At 36.0% G+C, this 22,142-nt stretch overlaps 1 protein-coding gene across 1 annotated transcript in view; it reads left to right on the forward strand.

Annotated features, from left to right (window-relative positions):
* Positions 1-22,142, forward strand: part of LOC116216988 (uncharacterized) — a 451,866-nt gene that overhangs the window by 226,298 nt on the left and 203,426 nt on the right. The window contains 4 exon segments of the mRNA XM_085231079.1: positions 3,992-4,100; positions 4,618-4,670; positions 11,980-12,082; positions 15,581-15,718. The gene's annotated coding sequence lies outside the window, so the exon portion shown is untranslated.

Here is a 22,142-nt window from a genome sequence, read left to right on the forward strand (position 1 = left end):
GATATTATATTTCAGGTAGACTTAATTATTTCTATAGTTAGCTGTCTGCAAAAATAAGTGTGTCTGCTCTGGGCTGCTCTGTTTCTTTGTGATGCACCCTACACAGCCTCCTGGGACTGAAATCTGTTCTTTTCATGATACACTCGCTGCCCTACACATCTCTCAGCAACACGAACAGGAGCTGCCCAACATGCTAATGGAAACACTTAATAAGTAACAGGATGTTTTTCTCCCATCAAGTTCAAAGATTAATATTTGGGGTTTAGTCTCACCATTATTTTTATTAGAAAGGCATCTTTTGTTACAGTTCCAGAGCTCAGTTATCATGCTGCGACACACTGCATCCCGTTCTGATAAGTCATGGAAAGTTATGATTAGTTAAGCTCCTTATGAATAGAGGAGGCTTCCCTGAAGGTTGAAAGTGGCCTCCAACTTGAGATTTTAAATCGTTGTTGAAGTGTTTTGAGTAGTCTGCCTTTGTGTACACTGCACAGTTTAAGGTTACTTTTTAATCCAACAACGTCTGTTTTATGATGTACACTTGCTGCAGAAAGAATGCTGTTCAGTTCATCACTGCCAGCTGTCTCTCCTCTACGAACTAAATTATTTTATCTCAGAGGAATGAATTGTCCATAACAAGAATCTAATAACTTTTCTGCTGAATACTCAAGATTTTTTTAAAAAAGCTCTTCTTCTGTCACACTACCCCTGTAATGTGCCATGCAGGCTGGTTGTCCTGTTCTAGCCCTGTGAGCCTTCAGGAGTTAAAGTTTTTATAGCATGAAAATAATGTAGAAGAGGTACATATTGCAGCACTGTATGCACCATACTCTGTGGATTTTTTTTTGCAGAAGGAAGAAAGCCCTGGTTATTACAGCTGTCACCGTGACATCTGATATCTGAGTACCCGTGATTGCCTCACCCACCACATGACCCTGATCACTCCCGTGATTCTCTGTCCACTATTAAACTGTGAAAGGTCTTGGCCCTCCAGGTGCTGTTTCAAGCCTGAAATAGGAACTTGTCCGTCATACTCTCTCTGACTAACCTAAAGCTTAAGGACCCAGCAAAACCATTTAAGGCAGAACAGGATCTTATACAGCAACAAAGAACATCTCTTATGCTCATTTTAATGACTGCTGCAGAGCAAGGGCACTAAGTTTGCATCAGTGAGTAGAAGCAGGCAAACTTTGGAATGTCTTTGTGGCTTCGTTTTCAACAATTGCATTTTTTGCATTTCATTTTGACTTCTGGGAAATATGTTTGGGTCTTGAAAATCCTGAGAAGTATCTTGAGCTCTCACATGGAAGTAGAAGCACATAATATCAAATGTTCACATTGAAGCACATAATATCAGAAGAATTTTCATGAGTGAGAACTGAAAAATTCCCAAGTATTATCATACAGAATTTCATATCTAAAGCAGATCTTTAATAAAATATATTTTTTCTTTCCACAGCAGAAAAAAAGAAAGGAAGATGGAAACATAGTTTAAAAACCTAAACCTATAAACCAAACTCCAAAACTGTGTAGCTGAAGTGATTAGAACTTTCCATGAAACACTCACTTCTTTCCTTCCTTAGTAAGGACCAGTCATCACACAAGCTTGAACAGCAGATTTTTCTATGCAAATAGATTAGGCATATCAGGCCTACCTAATGTTGGGGAATAAGGTGTTGGAAAGATTCTGTTCTTGAGACAACAAATAAGATAACAGATCTGGCCTAAGATAATAGATCTGACCTGAATGCTCTTTAGTACGCTATATAAGCTTTGGCACAGTGCTGTGGGGCCAATAGATGTTTCCAACCTTGAACACTTATCTTCTTTAGCCTTGTACTGTTACTAAATTCACACAAACTGATATGTGGGAGTTGACAGCCAAGCATTTAGATGTATTTAGTCTATTGAAATTTGCTGCAACTGGATTGTACCAGAAATTAGGTACATATAATGCCAGAGCAATAAAGAGGCTGGATAACTAGCTTCTGTGATTTTTGGACTGTGTGTAAGTTCATAAATACAGTTTTAGAAAAAATATCTCTTAAATGAACATGCTTGCAAAGATCTGACCTGCAATTCCTCATCTAACGTGGAAGGAGCGATATTTCTGTGCAGAGTGCTTCTGGTCACCTTTCCAAAGATAGTGCTGAGCTTCCTACAGTGACCTCCATCAACAAACACAGCTATAGATGGTATACTGGGAAATGTTTTTCTTTGAAATACAACTATCCAAGCTTTCATAGCTTTAGTGGTATATCCTGGATTGCTGTTACAAATACCGTTTCTTTGAACACAAAAGATCTTTTTCTCAGAAACATATCCCCATTTGTAATGATACTTGTATTTAATATGTGTATATGCATACTTATGTGAGTGAATATATATACGTATATTAGAGATGTGTGTCTTTGGATCTCATGTTAAGGTGAGGAAAGGCCATTCTTCCAAAACAAAACCTTACAAAATTTTAGTTGACAACATCAGCTGTAGCTAACATTATGAAGTTATATATACAAAGTTCAAAGGTTATAAATGCAGTTGCATTTATTCTGCAAATAAATCAGGAATTTTCAACAGAATACTTCTAGAAGAGTCTTATCATGAGTGAAGATTGAAAGCAAGATAGATGAGGATTTTAGAGCTAATATGAAGAAGCAAAGAGAGAGAAGGGAGGGTATATTTTCCTGAGATGAAATCTTGGGAAAAAAATGTAAAAAGTGGTAAAATTGTGTCCACTCTGAGTGCACATTTAATATTAACATGTAACAAATAGGGCTTTACAAATTATTCTAGAAGTCTGTTAAATGAAAAACTACAACTCTATTGAATAAGGGAGACAGACATACCCAGCTGGACTGTAAAAAATCCTTTTTGTCCTCTTGTGGAATATCAGTAATGGCTGAACTATTCTCCATGCACCTATGATCCATTTGTTGTCCAGATCTGCATGAAAAATGTCCATTTGTTGGACATTTTAAATACAATATTTATTTTACTGTAAACAGAAATGTCACACTAGTGGAACTTTTTGGGTCTAGGGATAGGATTGTATGGTTCTACTAGTTCTCTCAAATCTTAAAAAACAAAGAGGAAAAAAATTACTGTATTGTTTTCTTTTAAAACAAAAGTTGTTTCTAAAATCTGTTATTTGTTGCTCTGTGCACAGATACTAGATTTGATCTTGCCATTGGCAGTCTGGGGATGAACGACTGAGTAGTGTGCTCTCCAAAATATAACTCTGTGCTTACTCAGTTTCTCTTACATGATTTCAGTGCACTGTTGCAAAGCCTTGATCTTCACTACAGTCATTCAGTTCTCCACAGTGATTCTGGCTAGGGCCTTTACATGATACTGTAATTACCATTATTTGTAATAATGACTTATTATTAATAATTACTAATAATCTTGATAATCCCCTAAAGGAAAATGCTGTGAGTGGAAAGCTACAGATGGTGTCATTATAACAAAGATGAACTAGTTCCTTGTGCCCATCTTGTAAAAAAATAATTAATTCTCAGCTTTTCTAAAGACTGGTGAAGAGATTTCTCTGGAGACTTCTCTCATACTGGCTCTCTCTGTCTACCTGAAAGGCCCACAAAAATTAGTGTGGATTAACGAATGTGTCTATCCTCTGATTCCTGTGAATATCTCAAGCAGCAAATACAACATATTTTGATCCAGTTCTATGTTCATCTTAATTTTCCTGGCCTTTTGTACTTTCATAAGTTTGGAGAGAGAGCCGTACACAAAAATTACTGTATTCATTTGTTGATAGACAGCTTATTACCAGAAATTTTTCAGAAAACCTCTTTCTCACAGAATATGTTGCCAAAAATGAATTGGTTTTAATTCACTTTAAAAGAATTTGCACATATCTCTAAGTTTATGTATGGCTTTAAAAAAGAATAATGAAAATGAACAACATTGCATGATCTTCAGATCTAATTACAAAATCCTTATTCACTTACGCAAGTGCATCTCTGTCCAGTGCTTTGTCCCATACACAGAATGTGCCTGGAGCTGTTGGCACTATGGAGGGTGGAGAAAGAAATATTTCTCATTGGCTCCATGCAGATGAAGAAACATAATCCCAAATGGTAAGCTCAGATTTTTTCAATAAATGTTTTTCGTCACTACAGAGCTTTATATAACAGCAGTAAAGGCAAGAAAGGAAATTAGAAACACAGCTGAGACTGCGTCTCATACTTCATAATAACCCAGAATTCTTACTGTTTATTAAAACTAACACCCCTTTTCTGCGTATTGATGAAAAATTCTTCACAGTCTCTTTTCTTTGATCTTTTCATTTTACAAACCGCAGATATTTGTTGTCGTTTTTTTGTTTAGTTTTATGTCCACAATGTTGAAACTCAAAACTACCATCCAATAGTGTTGCATGATAAGAAGTAATCCTGAATTCAGTGAGTCAGCAAAGTAATCACTAAACAGATTTGTCCGCTCCAAGGAAAGGAGAACCCTGGTGTAATACGGAGATGGCACCGGAAGGGAACCTTTCAATAATCTGTCCTGCCTCTGGGCCTGATACTTCTGCTGCTGTCCACTCAGAGTACTGGCATAACCTATTTCAATATACATGTTTACCTTTTGTTTCAGCAGCTCCCTGGCTCTTCCACATGCGAACATTTGAATTTCCTGTTGGCTCAGAGGTGAGATTTATAACATTTATTAAAGTTGCTTTTCACTGTGAGTTTACTGGGCAGAAAGCCTAAGAGAGACTTTTTTTTAAAGGGGTTTAATTGCTTGAATTTACCAGAGGGGTGAACATTATGCTTTATTTGCAGCAGAGCTATCCACTAAGATTGCCAGGTGTTGAATTTCCCTAGAGGATCCCTATTTATTGAAAGAATTCATGAAATATCCACCTATCCAGAGATGGGGCTCCTAGCAGCCCTTTTCCATTCACCCACTTGATTTTGTTCCCTTTACAGCTGCTTTTGAATCTCTTGATTGATCCTGTTCATTTCTGTTCATCCCTCTCCACAAGTATCCTCCCTCCTCTTTGCTTGTCCACCTCAGCTGTTAAAAATGGGCCAGACATCTCAGAGTTGAGTGCACCTGTGAGCTTTGATGTGGGTGTTGGTGCAGAAAAAACTGTTCAATATCAGGAGTATACAAGTATTGTTTAGCAGGGTGGAATCAAAGATGCACAGAGGGCAGGAAAGACAGAATAAGTGGTGGTAAGGGTGAAAAGAAAAGAGACGTATTGCAATGTTTAAAATAAAAACCTTTAAGTAGCCCTTTAAAACCTATGAATGGACTTCTCAACAGATGGCAGACCTACTGTCAAGCGAGCCCAAGGCAGGCAGACTATAATTGTTAGCAAGTGTATTGTTAAGGGAATTTACTAATTTATTGATGCAGCAGCCGCTTCAATTGAAGAATAAATTGGAATATTTTGGTGCATTTTCTTTAAAAAGACAACCACTTTCAAGTCTATGTATTAAAATGACAAAGTCTTAAATGGGGGAGTCTCCCTTGCTAAACAAAAGATATGCAAATTACATTTCAAGATTTATATTATGATAAAAACTGGAACACAAAAGAGGCATTATCTTGCAAAAAATGTAAAAGAACATTGCTTCATGAGTCTATAATGATATAATGTTATGTTGATGTAGTTAAAGATGTCAGAAGAGAGACAATGACCTTAAAAGTTTAAGGCAGACACATTAATATTGATTGATTTTTAAGAGATTGAACTGCAAGAATATACTTATATGTAGCCTGGATATTGGATTGTTTGAAAATTTGAGATGAGATACAGAACATTTTGGTCTTGTAACGCTTTAGACATGAGAGCAAGAACATGCTTTAAATGCAGCCATTTGTACTATAAGAATCTGGATGACAATTTGCCTTCAATTTAGCAGATTGTAAACCTATTTCTTGTAAAAATCAGTGATGTTTGACAAAGCTGGATGATCATTTGTGGCTTAACCACTTATACAGATCTGTTATATGAGATGTCACTAAGGTATTAGTGTAGTTTGTTAGTTTTATTTTTTTTTAACTGTTCTGTACATTTTTAGATCTACATATAGTCTTATAACTGTTTTGTATACACACACACACACATTCCTATAACGTATGGTGCGCCTTCTGGCCTTGAATCAAGTAAAGTACTACACATCTATTGTGTGTCATTTTCAATTTCTACATTTCTCCAAGGTGGGATAAAGTGGTCAATAACACCTTTTGTTTAAGTAAAGTTAGGATTTGTTTTATATTGATATTTATGCCAGCAAAGTCAAAAAGAAATGTACCTCACATTAAGGTGAAAGGTGCTAATTGTTGTGGAATTTTTTATTCCTCTGGAGCAGTTCATTTTGCCACATCAATTTGGTGAAAAGTTTCTCCTCTTTCACAAGTGAGATTTATTTGTAAAGTAGAGACTTCCACTGGTCAGAGAAATGGAGATGCTGGTAACAGTTGATCTTTTAGGGACCAGGCTGCAGAAGCCTTGGGAATAGGGACTAAAAATATAACTTGTAAGCATCTGCTGGCAGCATAGAATGGGTTCGACCTATATAAAATGGACCATCTTGCATTATAAAAGCAGGATATTTTCATCAGAAACAGACCTCGTGAAATATACTGCAGATAAGCAAAAGATGAAGATATTTATGGGAAGTTTATATATATGTATGTATGTATATCTCTCCACAAGTCATTGTGAAGTGATAGAAAATCAAGATATGAAGGAAAGAGGACATTTGAGAATCTGCAGTTCTATACAGATCTTTTCCATAATAGAATACAATTTCTTTCAAGAATCAACGACAAGAAGAATCGCCATGTGGCCACTTTCCCTCCAGATTTAATTTTTTTTAATACTCAACCAGAAACCAAGAAGGATAGATGCTTGTTAGAAAAATTATCAAACAGCAACATATCTTGGTATCATACCTGCATCACTTAAACCTTTACTCAATTTCATCAATGATCAAATCTGCTATGATCCTCCAATAAAGGAAAATAGTCCTAACTAGTAAATGAAAGAAAGCACAGTGTCTCCAAAGTGCCTGGCCTGAGTGAACATCCAGAATCCCAGAATGTAAAGAAATTTAAAGGAAGTCAGACTTGATTTAATTCTTTTTTACTATAAATCTCATTTCAGAGAATGATTAACAGCACAAGAGACGTAAATGGCAAAGTTTGATCATGGGAGCTGCTGTCATAGTACCATCTAGATAAATTAGGAAAAGAATGCTTAGGTTTCTATGAAAGAAGACTAATGATGTTAAATCAAGATGAAATAGAAAGCATTGCAGGCTGAAAATCATAAAAGACCAGCCTGCCCTGACAAGAAACCCTGAGAAACTTCCTGAACTGAAAAGTAACATGAAATGCTAAGGAATAACTTTCTGTAAGTGCTCAGTCTTGAAGTTACTCAGAAATGAAAATTTTGTGCTCCAGGCAAAAAATTTGCTTTTCAGGACCTGTCAAGGCAAATGAAGGAATATTCTAGAAGCATTAGAATACAGCAGGTGTTAGTAGCAGCTCTACGCGCTATGGGTATTCTGCATCTGATGTGCTCTCTAATTAATGGAGATCAGTCTTTTTCTTCAAATCTGAAACAGGCCTACCTGGAAGCAAATATACCGAGTGCATTACAGGAGAATGTAAAACCTACAGCTGGTAAATGTTTATGTAACTCATCTAATCCATTTGTACGAAAGGAGGCATGGAAGTAATGTAGAAGGATTAGTAGTATTAGCTGAAAGTGGGGTGGGCTTTACAAGTAAACCAAGTGTATTCATGCAGAGATATTTTTCAGAAGGAAAGATATATTTTTAACAAAAAGGATCTTTTTTAAAAAAACAAAAACAAAAGCTTTAGTGGTTAAATGTACATTCCCAGAAGCCTAGAGGGTTTAAATGAAAATAAAAGTTTCCCTTTATCAGGAAATCTTGAATTATCTTCATTGTTTGCTTACTGATCTTTCTTAGAAGGCTAAAGGAACAGCTCTTCTGTTAAAAGCTTCAGATCTAGATTATAATACAGAATAGCATTTCTGCAGCTAAGCACTTACTGTGGTCAGTACTAAGGCTGTATGAGATTAGCTAATGTTCTTTTCTGTGATGGGCAAAGTGAATTCTGGGATTCAGCATTGTGCCTGGCTGCAGTAGCATGAAGTTATGCTTCAACAGTATCCCATTGTAATATAGGATTTTGAAGGTAGGGAAGCGGTCTCTGGTGTGTTTCACGTCAGCAAGAAATAATTTTTGAAAGTAAAAAATAAAAAAGAGTTTGAACCAGTGTTTAGAACAAATACACGGGAGTAGCAAATCTTTGAATATTAGCATTACACCTAGCCATGTAACAATAACTAAATGAAGCATGTATTTAAAACTTGGTGAGATGTTTTTTTATATTTTAGTTCTGTTTGGCTCAGCAGGTGTGCTGCGCTTTAGATTTCAGTCTCCGGGGCTGTCAATCCAACAACTTTCACAGGCGCTACATTCACTTAAAATCTGAAAGAGAAAAATAGAAGGGGATGATGTTAATAGTTCTTAGCACTTATGCAGCTTTTTGCTTCCTCAAAGTACAGTGCAAACATGAAGTAAGTAACAAGCACTTTGTCTTGGAGATATGTATGCATCTAAACAGTCTTTCAGCAAAGAGAGTAGAGATGTAAGATCAAATTTTACCCAAATGCACATTTTCAAGAGTAAATATTGCAATGAAGTATTTGTTGTATCATTTATCCTTGTTGTATCTCAGTAAGTCCAGTTTGTGGAAACCCAGAGTGTATATTTGTGTGCCGATCTCCTTCTTCGTTATGTGAAGGACTTACTGTAATAATATCAGATTTTATTTGATGGAATGCCTGCTGTAGGAAACCACTGGCAAGATATGCAAGAGGATGTCATTGAGTAGAGGCAAGATCTACTGTTAGACTGCACAAATGCACTGTGTATTTATACTGCCTCTGGTCCCTGCAGCAATTCTGCTATGCCTGCTTCTCTCCATTAGCTCCAGTGCCTACCTACTATATATTAAATGCTCTGAATATGACCAGAATAGCTTGGACTTCTAAAAAGATAACAGTCTGAACTTCTTGCTTAGAAAGATTCAGGTCTTAAGAGGAGAGAACTAGAAAAGATGGATTCAGCTGGCTTTAAGGGAATTGAAATCTTCCCATGGAGAAAAAGGAGCAGACTAAGGATAAAAGTACAAGTCTCAGACTTCTGTTTTCTAGAAATTAAGAAAGATGTTGATAGCTATGGTGTTGATAGCTGTGTGCTTTTCTCTGGTGAAAATAAAATACAAAAAAAGTTCAGTGGTGTTTTCAAAGCTGGAAGTAGACTTCTAAGTCAGTTTGAAAATTAAAGTGTTGAGTTATTCTGGGCTGAGACCACCAGGGGCTAGTAGTGCAGATCAGCTAGGATTGAGAGAAAAGTCTGCTGGAGAATTGGCCATCTCACTCAACTCTTCATTTTCAGACCATTATGCCTTTAGGATGGCAAATCTGTCAATTTTTCAATCTCCTCCAGTAATAGGGTTTTGGCAGGAGCTGATGGGGGCCAGTGCTGCAGTGTACTCGTGCACAGTTAGGTAACCAATGCACGCTTCATTTGAGTGAGGCACAGAAAGCTTCAGAAAGTTACTGCATTATAGTCTGGCTGGATGCTGAACTCAGCTGCTGAAAACAAAAGAAGTGTGAAGACTTGTTAATAAAAATCTGTTCAGATTTCATTACAGTGAGTAGCCAAATCAAGACAATACAGAACTTGCTGAACATTGGAGAATTTCTGTCCTCTCTGGAAATTCTTTTCTGCACTGACTATTGTTCCCAGTTGAACCTCTACACAATGCAAACAGGTCTCTTCTGCTACTTTTGAAGGATAGGGAATGGAGGCACCTTTCTAGTTGGAGAGATTATAAGAGAGGAAGAAGAAGGGAAAAGAAGGGAGAGGTTCTTGTTTCTCCACATCACACACTGGAGAAAAAGCATCCAGCTCAATTTTGATTTTCCTCCTCTTTAGCTTTTAAAGCTAGAAGGCGAAACTCCTTTGAATGCAAGAGGAGCATGTATGGCTGGCATTGAGGATGGAAATCTGGCAGGCTGTTTTGGCAGAAGTGAAAGCATTCGGAAAGGGTGTAACGAACTGGTAGTCCATGAGATAAGTATTATAGGTTAAAACAATTTGTTGTATTCCAGTCAGAATTTGCAGATGCTATGTCCTATCAAGCTCAAACATGGTTTACTGTGTCAAAAGCACCTTGTTGACTTAGATATGGAGAAGTCACACATCAAGGCTAACTGGAAGAGACCCTAGAGGAACTTGCTCATTTCTTCACAATGGCTCTGGCCTCTGAGGAGTGAAGTAAAACTGAGTATTTCTGGAAGAAAGTGGCTAAGGTGGTGTCTTCGGCTACATGACCAGCGCTAGCATTTAAGCCGTTTGAAGAATTCACTGATGTTTTTCAGATGGTTAAGAAAGTTGCATGCTAACCTATGACAGACTTGGCATGTGATGTGGGCAGGCCCTTTTTTCCCTACAAGACAAAACCTTTCCACTTTCATCACTGTGATCTTCTTTGTTGTGGTCTTTTTAATGTTCTGCAAGTTTTACTTGGGTATTTATTAAAGCTTTTAAACACTTAGGTCTTGATGACATCAGATATAGGTCTCCTAACCGTCAGTGCTGCTCTTCCTCTCTGTATCAGTCATCTGTAAATAACTAGTAATAAATGACACAAAATGCTTCCTGGGAAGCTGAGTCAATCCTGTTCACTATTATGCTTTGATGCTATCAGTGTAATTCCAAGTAATTTACAAAGTTTAGTAAAATCTTTTTATTTTTGACATGACTTTATTTTTTCAGTTGTATAAAATTTGATACGTATTCAGAAATATATGATTAATGACCAGAGTTGATAGAAAAATGATTCAGAGAACACATTTTAAATAACACACTGCCATACAAATTTTACATTATTACTGAGTGATAACGTAATATAGTTAACAAATAACTTTCTCTCTAGTTGAACTCCTTTGTCATCAAGTAGAACATAGTCATTTGCACCTTCTATTATGTCATGGCTTTAGGTGCTATGTTTGCATGCAGTACTTAGCACCATAAGAAGATCCAGAAAGGTGGTGTTTCATTTATTTCATCACTATAATTTTTGCTGAAGAGTTGCTTAACAAATCGTTCTGTTTATATGAATTGTTGAGTGTTGTAGTCATTGGATAAAATATCTATTTAATAATAGATTTCAACCAAAAGAGAATTTTGTTTATTGTGACTGTCACCCCAGTATAATACTAACACTGTGCCCTTTTAAACAATGTATTGCACCTGGATTTTAAAAAGAAATCATTTGTTAAAAAAAAAGAAAAAAAAAAGCAAAGTGTCCTGGAAATGGAAGGGGAGGGAGATGTTCCTGATACTGCAAAATTTACTGTTTGAATTCCATTTAAGATTGTAAAAGAAAAATGCAGAATTTAAGGCCTGTTCTGTTTATGAATATTTATTCAAAGTGTTTTCTTATGCATTGCCTTCCTCTAGCTACATGGTGTTCTCCTGCACTATTTCCCAGCACAAGGAGTAATGTCCTGCTCTGAAAAACTATCCATTAAAATTTTATCAATTTTGTGTTTTGGTGAGACAGTATGAGGAAATGCCATTGGAAAATTAGATTCCTCTTTGACATCAGGCGCCCAGTCAACAATCCAATCCCATATGTTTCTACTGAGACATTAGAATTTGATATAATTTTGGGCAGAAAACATTTTAAAATGAAACAATTGAATTTTCTAGATGGTCTTGGGGACCACTTAACTTAAGAGAATACACTTCCTAATCAAAACCCTTTCAATCATTCTAAATATTATTTGGATGATATTTGCTTTATGTGTAGTAACCGTTTGAATTTGTATTGAATGTTTGACTGTCTCGTGCTTGCATAGATGATGTATGAAATTATTATTTCATATTTTTCTAGTGTTTGCATTGCAAGTGACATCTGGCTGACAGGAACTTGGAGAAATGGGATACGAAGTGAATGCTGTAGTTACCACAGCATCATATTTATCAAAAGGCTTAAGGTTGGTCTGTCTTTGTTTAACATATGAAACTCACTATAATGAATAAAAAACAACACTTTTTTTTAAACTAAGCTGCTTAAAAAATAAGATGGGTGAGGGAAAAAAGTTAATCAAAGTTTCTATTCTAATAATTGAATTAATTAGTGAGTAAAATAATGCATATTTGCTGAAAGACAGTTCTCAACTTGTATTTGTATTTCCTATTATCCCTTTAAATTCTGGTTAATGATATATAATTCATATACACTCTATCATAGAGATAGGTAATTCTAAAATAAGGTTCTACAGCTGACTGGCACAATTTTCTTTTTAATCTTTAGGTCTCTAGCTACCAAAATCTAGAAGTGAGCTTAATTCTGATTGCATTATAACTTTGAAATGTGTCTGTTAAAATGCTGTATTCTGCCATCATTGTACCCTAAGCTCCTTCATGAAGCTTCTGGTATTTTACTTGTCTAATAGTAAAATTTTTTCTTGATAGAATATAATGCAGGTTTTTTAAATGAACCTATTTGATATTTAGTATAAAATATATTATTTTCTTTAGAAATATGATTTCAGCCTTTAAGAAAGGCATTTTCAAAATGCATGCTGCTTGTGAGGAAGCTCTGCCATGTTAAAGAACAATGACAAAAGTGATATGTTGGAGTGTACAGCAGCTTGCCATGCCCTGGCAGAGGGAAGGAATTGCCTGTGCTACTCTGACTAGAAGTGTCTCTTGGACAGTCTTTGCCACTCTCTTGATATCATTCAACTGATTATTGAGACCGAAATCTGTGTGAAGGAAACCCACCACTACAGAAGTCTCCCATTAATTCCCAGCAGTCCTGGAAAAGAATGAATGTGGAGGCTGTTATACATATGGATGTGGAATTCAGAGGAGAGAAGCAATTAGAGAAGTTGTGTAGACATAGTGAAGAGGATAAAGCAGTCTGAGGAGGGGTGGGACAGGATGAGGAGGGAGTTGATTTAAGAGAGAGAAAGAAAGAGATGTCAGACAAAGTAATCCAGAAGAAATTGTTTCTGTACTGCTACCAAGTGATTATCTGAATCTAAGAAGTTGTCAAGCTGAGAGCACTCAGCATCTTCTGGGACTCAGACCTGTCCTTTTAAATGAATTAAAAATCCAGCTTTGAGATCCAATTCAGGAGCAGAAACAACTACCAATGACTTTTATTTAGGTCTGCAGAAGCTTGGGGGCTGGTTGGAAAGGAGTGGCAGGAAATGAATAAAATGCTTCAAAATTGTTCAAAGACAATAATTCTGTCCCCTAACTGCTCCTCAAGAGGAGCCCATCTATTTACTGATGACACAGGGAGTTTGCCTATCCTCCCTTGTTAGATATCTGCAGTCTGATTCCCCTCCACTCTGCTTCTCTCTCCCCTTTTCCAAACATCTCTAGTCAGTAAAGAGACATCCATTGACATGCTTTCCTTTGAAAGCACTCATGAACTTTCATTATTATTACAGGCAGAAAATGTCAGACAATTGAACAAAACACTGAGATGTTGATCAGATGAGCAGAGTAAATTAGAGCATTCAGAGCAATGTGTATTCTGAGTATACCAGTACCAAGAACAGGACTGATGAGAAAAGCAAGCAGTGATACTGTGGCACAGTTTGCTGCTGTCTCTACACTGTGATATATGAAACAACGATAATTTAGCCCATTTTACTGATGCTCTGTAATAATGTATATTATACTTGTTTTTGTCTACTTCACTGTCTATCTTAGCCATGCACTCAGATTTTATCAGCTTCTGGTTAAGCTTGCTAGACTTCCTATGTGCCAGCATAAACAAAAGAAAGCAAGGAAGTGGTTAAGTCATTCAACACCCCATTTATGCAACCCTCTTCAATTCTCTTCCACAGTCTCAACTACCTCACCTCTAATGTCTGTAGTCCACACATTTCCAACTCAATTGTGACTACATTAGTTTTCTTCTGCTTGCCAGTCAAGGCAATATTTCCTTGGCTTGCTGGATGATTTTAGATTTTCTATTTTGAGCAGTTGCACTCCAAACAAAGAAAAAATTATGAATTCAATTAGAAAAAATAAAATATGATCATGACATTTTGTTACATTTCAGGTACTAAGACAGAAAGAAAACTACATAACTGTAGAATGGACAGTTCTAAAACTGGAGATGCACATTCTGCATTCTGTATGTTTTGATATTTTAGTAAAAAGATTTTTGGGTATACTTTTGGAAGAGTATTGTTATTTATTTATTTATTTATTTATTTATTTATTTATTTATTTATTTATACTTCTATTACTGCATTGTTAGAAATCTGCTCCTAAACTTTGATGTGATATTATTCTCCATTGCAGTTAGTGTTTCCTAGCTGGGTTTACTCTTTCAGACCTACTTTTTTCGGCTTTACTTTTTTGCAGCATTATGATAGTGACTATACTGCTAGTCCAATCAGCCAGCTTCTTCTGTCACCTTCAGTTATGATTCCAGTTTCTTTTCACAAATTGAGTATGATTGTTTTTGCTTGTTGTAATATTCGAATTTCTATCAATACAGTGAATCATTTTTTTGAGAGCCAAGTGTCTAGGAAACAGTTCATAATTCTTTAAAATTGTCTTTGTGTGATGAGTAGTAAATCCACACTTCTCTTTAATAATTTGTATTTAGTCTTTCACCAGAACAAGGATAGGTCAGATTTTCTCTATTGCTCTTTTCAACCATCCCTGGCTTTTGCTGAAAATCAGGTTGGCTCAAGGTCTGATCCTTTGATAATTGTATCTTGGCACTTTCTTCTGCTTGTGTGAAGATAAAAGTGAATGAGACGTACTCAATATAAACAGCCCTCCTCCTACTCCTCTCCCCCCCAACTCTTCCCAAGGCTAGTATGAATCTGCATCTACACATACCTTCTGGAGTTCTCTAGACAATGTTACAGCAAGTACAGATACTTGTAAGTGAATTTGGAGGCATTTTTAGAAACTGTGTGTAATAGAAGCCAGAGCAAAATCATTATCCTTTATTTTAAGATTAAAATTAGTATTAGCTTTGATGGATTGAGCTGTTTGAGACATTTCAATACAATAGCAGACATTGAATATGCTTTAAAAATATGGTTAGCAGAAAGCAGCAGAGGGGGAAAATACATATGGCCATAAGCACACAGCGATGGCCACAAACCTGAGATTTCTTTTCCTCCTTCCCTTCCCCCATCTTGTTCCCAGTTCTTCTCTCTAGAAGAGACTACAGATAAACAGCAATCCTAAGGTATGGTACCATAACAAAAGCACTCCAAAGAGGATGGAATGGGAAAAGGGGAGATCCCGTAGGACAGCTCACGCAAGACTGATAGTCATATTTTGTAGTTCACACTGTGTTCTCACATTCAGAAAAAAAGTATAATTGAGACCAATTCCCTAACTGACAAGAGTCCATTTAAAGCTGAATTACAACTGATAATAAAACATTTTAAAGAAATCTCGTCCTTCCTTTGTTATTAACTTTGTTTTCTCTGTTATGCCAGCGGCAGCACAAAAATGTAGAAAGAGAGAAGGAAAAATGATTCTCAGCTGCATTGGAAAAATAAAATGTTGCACAACATTCTGCTAAACAAGGACCCCAAATTACAGACACTTGGAGGAATTTGAGACATAATATTTAGGTATTTTTCTCTGCGTTCTATTTGTTTTCAGTCACCTTCACCATATTTTATTTTATTTTTTTCTGCAAGCTCTCTCCTATCTATCGGCCACTATGAAGCTTTGTCATGGCTCTCATTTTCCTTCTTCAGCTTAATTTCTCGGAGTTTCAGGATAGTTTAGAGGAGAATTTTGCCTGTTTGAAACATTGTTTACATGAACGGCAGTACACTAGTGTATAGGAAGATGCTTCTAATTATAGATTAGATGAGTTTCAAGTCTTGTCTCTGACAGTTGTAGGCTGGATATAAACAGAAGGCAAGACTTCAGAAAACCACTTACAGCTCTCTGGTATGGCTAAGTCTCATGGAACACATGCAGATATTTTTGGTGGCTAGTTTTGGTCTGATTTGGTTAACATTTTGATACAATCTTTTCTTTTTCTCTCCTCCAGATTTCTTTTTTCAATATCAGGTTTATAAGGTTGGAGTTCTGAGTTCTTAACAACAAATAAGTCTCGTTCACCATATTGTACTTCACAGACTGGCTATAGCAAACATTCAAATCAGAAAATCATGCCATGTGGATAACTTCTATAGTGATGCTAATAGATGTAAATTCCACTCTCACCTCTAGGGATGAGAATGTCCTAACTGCATGACCTTCCTGAGACATACATAGGTATCTAGTCCTTGTGTGTGAACTAATCCTTTTTCAATCTCATGTACAGATATAACATGTTTCAAAGTTCGTCAGTCTGAACAACACCATAAATGTTTTGAAGTCTAGAATGCTTTGGAAGCACTGTTTTACCAGCAAAGTAAATACCCTGAAATCTTAGAAACAGTAATCCCATTTCATGGCTAAAATAAAATAGGATTTAGATTATTATATCATAACCATACCCATGTGATTGAAGATGGCAAGGTTCACATAAAAATGTCTGTCTGCTTTCCTTCTGATAAGCAACTCCCTCTTTCTACCAGCAATAATTTCAGCATAATATATTTTCAAAGTAATCTTTCCTTGATCAACAGACTACACTATTCTATCGTTTTGCAGGTTTTGTTTCCGTCATGGGTGAATACTTCCACCAAATTGCATTTAATATCTATTAACTTGGATTTTTAAAGTATCAAATGGCTTCTGTATCTCATTACATTGTTCTTTGTAATTTGTAATTTCTTCCAATTTGATACTATTGCATACTTAAACTTTATTTCTGTGCCATCATCCCATCTTAAACACAAGATTCTGAAACATTGGTCTTATGAAATCATGAACATCCTGGGAGTGTCTGTTATGATCTTTTCTTGAAAAAGACCTATCTGTTGAATTTTTACTGTTCATAGTTCTGTAGTTGCAGATACTCAGGTCTTTGCTGCTTATTTTGGTCATCACTGTCTTATCAGAACTGCTCTGATGATGAGTTGCTTTTTGAACTAGGTGAGCTTTTGCATTCAGATTTCAGTCCATTCTTACGTTTAACCTGCCCTTTGGCTCTCACAATAATTTGTTAGAAGCCAAAATTGATCTTGAAATTTCAAAACACTGAAAAACATAGCACAACCAACATTTTTGCTACATTTTTTCAAAAGGTCATCTTCCAAAAGAAGGAAATGGATGGTTATGCTAAGTTACAGAAGCATAGTGGTGTAAGTAAGAAGTGTTTGTCATGCTTCTCTTGTGCTTCTAAAGCTTTGAAGTTTAGCCTATTGTATGAGATTTCAACCTAGAGATGGTAGCTGTAAGTGTGTTTGGAGCTCACAGTGCTCAAGTTTCAACTGCTCCGAAAATAAGTCATGCATTTGTATCTGAAAATTCATGTTTAGATTGTGTTTTTTTTCTGTGTTGATAGAGGTATTTTCTCATCTATATTATGCATAGCTATTGGGGAGAGACAAAAAACAAACAAACAAACAAAAAAAAAAACAGAGGAGAAAATTATTTTATTTTATTGAATACAGTAGAAGTTATATATACATATAGTCTGAGAAGCCCTTGCTTGTTGTGAATATTATGAAGAGATAAATTCTCACTCAGTGATGGCTGGTGCATATACCAGGTTTCCATCAAGATAACTTTCAGATTATATCTGTTTGCCTAGAAAATGCTTTTAGGCTATGTGCAAATGCATGTTGTAGGTGTGTTGGCAGACTTGCACAAACTTGTCTCCCTTAAGCATCAGATCCAAATGTGTGCATGTCCAGTTACAGTCTGTAAGAGTTGCATCAGTTTGTTGTGAACATTCCAGCAGGATCTATTAGTAATGTTAGACACAAATGTTCCTGTAAGGGCAGAACTGCTGTTAGCTGTTTGCAAAAGATTTTTAAGTGCATTAGTGTCATTTGAAGCTTTGTGTATGAACAGATGCTACCTAGATATCTTACTCACACTTTTTTCAGACTTCAAAACTTTGTAAGTTGTAGCTTTATTGTGAATATTACTGGTTATGGGTTGGCACCACTAAATGACAATTCACATTGATTTTTCAAGCTACAAGAAGTACTGATAAATTTTTTTCTTAGGCTCTATTTTTTCTTTTAAATTTGTTTTTATGTCTGCTTGCAGTTTATTTTTTTGGTATTATATATTTAAAGACATATAAAAGTTGCATGTTCGTACATATACACATATGCATGTATTTATATATCTGTATCTGTTTGGGTTTTGTTATGATATACTTGTGAGAGAATCTGTATTACTGAAAATCTGAAGCCATCTGCTTGTCTGTACAATAGAACTACTAAGGAACTTCCAGTAAACAATTTTCCTTCTAACTTCTGAATACATTCACTTGAGACCTGAGTATGAGTGTGTATCTATCTCAAGAGTGGTCATGGTGCAATGATTGCTCCCAAAACAGGATATTTTATTTATTCATAAATGAAGCTGAGTTTCTGAATTATAGCCAGTGTCTATTGTATCTGAGGAGTAGTGAAGCTTATGTGTAGTCTGGAGGCATTGACCTAGAAAGATAAACATGCAGCACATGTTTGGTGCTTGTGAATTACTGTTTGTGGTTTGCTTTGATAATCTTAGGCCTTCATATACAAGTAGTCACTTGTAGACAACTGGCAATTTCTTTTGAGGCTGTGGATCTAATCCATTAGTGTCCCAAAATCTAATGTAACCATCCAAATCAAACATTCCTCTGTTTTTTAAAAAAGCCTGCAGGTAATGGAAGCTTCAGAAGTGTAGTGTTAACAGTGTAAAAGTCTAAATTCTACAGAAAACTGGTGAAGTCTTGAACTCATATTAATGCCACTACAAGATTTTAAGGAAATATTTTTGACTGCTTGCCGTTGGCACCATTGCTTATGGAAACGCAAGGAACTAAATCAGAGCACACTGGTTTTTAATACATCTTTCTAGAGGAGGTCAAAACGTGGGCCAAAGAAAATGGGGGACCCACCCCAATGTCTGTGCCTAATGACATTAGCAGATGTGTCTAAAGAACAGAAAACTATGAAGTCCTACGAATTATACATCCTATCTAGTTTACTGTAGAAAATGTTTGTACTGGTGGAAAGATTTTCTTTAACTATTTCTGTTTCTTCTGAAACAGTGAATGTTAGGTTTCCCAAATGAAGAAACAGCTCTCTTTATTCCAAATTTGAAAGATTTTATGCCAGGAAACATGGAGAATGTAGAATATAGATTTCTTGCATTATATCCAAACAACTTTAAACTAAAGCAATATTTTATTGAAAATGTAAAACACTATTCTTACATTAGTGTTTGATAGTGGTAGAGAGTAAAAAATTTCATCCATAATTTGCCTTACAACTGGCATAGAAGTACTGTGTGGACTTCCAAAATTGGTCCTCACCTAGCTGTCAGGGTCTTCTACAAAGACCATAGGGTGCTTTCTGCTGTTGTTGATCTCATGTAGATTTGGAATTTTCAGGCTGAGGAAATCAGCTTAACATGTCCTGAGTAGGCTGTTGCATTCTTTTCTCTGTGGGCTTTTTTTTTTTTTTTTTTGGAGGGGAGGAGGATACGTTAGTATAGGTTGTTTTTTTTTGTATTAATTCTGAATCTTAGTTTACTGAAGCTATCTGTAAGATTTATCTCCTTCTGATAATGCTGTATCATATTTCTGTAGAGTAAGATAATATAAATATGACAGAGGCAGTAAGGAGGATTCCACTTCTCCATTGTTAATGTTCACCTACCAATGACAAGAAGAAATCACTAATAAATAGTAAATTTGATAACCTTCAGGAAAACCTCTTGCTGAACAGTTTTGGTTTCTGGTTTGCACTAGTTGAAGTCTTTCCATCTGCATACAAAAATAACCTCTCTTTTTTTCCCATCTGTTATATTATTGATCTACATATTTCAGATATCTGCAGTGATGCACATAAGCATGCATAGTTTAATATTGTCATTTTGAGCTGATTTCTTATGGCCTATTGATCATAAACCATGAAAAACTTAGGAAACATTTTATCTTCTTTTAGAACTTAGTAATAAACTTTGGAAACCAGTTGTGAGAGGTTATTGTAGTAAGAGATCCATTTACGTTCTTCTTTTTGATGCTCCATACTTCAATGACAATTTCACTCTGTAGACCAATAAGTAACAATTTTGAACTAGCTTAGACCTTGTTTGCTTTGTTTGGGGGTAACTGAGTGTGTGTAATCATGCACACAGACACTGTGAGTCATAGCTGCCAACTCAGATGATGAGAATTGGAAATGTTTCTTCTTGATGGTTGGCTAAATCTTGCCACAAGTGAAATCAGTAGGTAGTTTTAGCACATTCTTGGTTGGGAGATATTGTCACAGATGGTGCTAACTAAGGACTTTCATGTATCAATCCACAGTGATAGCCTTTGTAAGGGTCAGGACAATGATGCATTGGAAATAGACTGAATATCAGCTGTGTTTTAAAATGCTGGCTAAGTCATCTCACTGTATTGGTTAGTTTGAATTAGTATTTCTTTTCCTCCAAGAAAACAAATTTTTTGCTTAAGTGAAGTTATAGCTTAAACTAGTACAGTGAAGATGAAAACAATGTGAGTATGAGTAGATTTTTTTTCTCAAGCAAATGCTCTAAAAAACATACTGCTTGGAAATTGCGAGACCACCAAACCAATACAGCCAAAGACCAACTTGTCTATCTATTTATGAAAATAGCACCCTTCTGTCTGTTGATGAATAAAATAGCATGCATTCCTTTAGATACAACACGGGACAATGAATTTTATCAAATTCACTTTGTGGATATGCAGATCCTGTCAGTTCTGGGCACCATTATATTCAAAGGTTGTCTACCTCTTGGAGGGAGTTCAGAGAACACCAACAAAAAATATTAAAAAGCTGGAACACTGAATGGTCTGTATTAGGAAACAATAATAGAAATATAAATAGTTTGACTGACATTCTGGCTGTCTATCTCAGAAACTTGTAGTAATGAAATTCGTTAGATTATGAACAAGACTTGCAATAAGGGAAACTGTCTCTCTTAAAACTATTGTCAATGATCCTGGTCTAGCTCTGTTCTTGGGTTATTCCACAGCAAAAGTAGTTGAATGACCTAAGGCTAGACAGATCACCAGGAGCTGAGACTGTTTCCATACACTGATGAACCATGCTTGAGTTCATGAGGTCCTTCTAGTGAGAGTGGGAAGAAGACTTGTCATCCAATTTGTGATGTTGACAAAGACAGTGAGCTTTATTTCATTGTAGTAATGTAATGAACAGAGGAGGACTTCGAGAAAGGTGGAAGTCTCTGAAAGACTAGTATTTGAAGGATGACTAGAAGACATTAAATGGGAAGAGAAAAGGTCTTTAACTTGATAAGACAATTGAACAGCCTGCTATTAAAGGACTGAAGGATTACTGATCCCAAACAAAGCTGACAAAATATTGTGGATCATTTTATTCCTCCAGAAGGAGAATACTTTCCTGATCTGAAACTCTGAAACTATTTTACTTGTGAGGGAAACTGAATCTGTGCAATTATACAGGTTCACCTGTGCCACAGGTACATAGATAGAGGATAACTTAGGTGTGAGGAGGGGAACAATCACACTTGATGCTGGAGAATAAGAATGCTTTATACATTCCTTTGGGAATGGTGGAAACTATTAAAGTGTGTCATTTTAAATTTAAGTTGAATGAAGCAGTTCACAGTTTACTGTGGGTAACAATCCAGCATTGATAAGAAAATGAACAAGATGACCTAATACTATAAAGATCTATCTGTTTCCTGTAGGTCTATGAAATGTCTGACTTTAGCAGGATTTGATTCCAGTGTGACCACCAAGAAAACAGAATGAGGCAAGTTTTCATATTATTGGTGTTCATATAGTGTCCCCGTGTTTCTTTATGGCAGTCCTAATCAAAATGATCTGAAATTCTTAAATTCAAAGCCTTCAGGTTTAGTTGGGGCAGGCTACAAACTGCTGAGCCCTGCTAAACATCCTCATTGCTGCAA

The sequence above is a fragment of the Meleagris gallopavo genome, chromosome 10, assembly GCF_905368555.1.
Source record: "Meleagris gallopavo chromosome 10, MGAL_WU_HG_1.1, whole genome shotgun sequence".
In the NCBI taxonomy this organism is placed as follows: domain Eukaryota; kingdom Metazoa; phylum Chordata; class Aves; order Galliformes; family Phasianidae; genus Meleagris; species Meleagris gallopavo.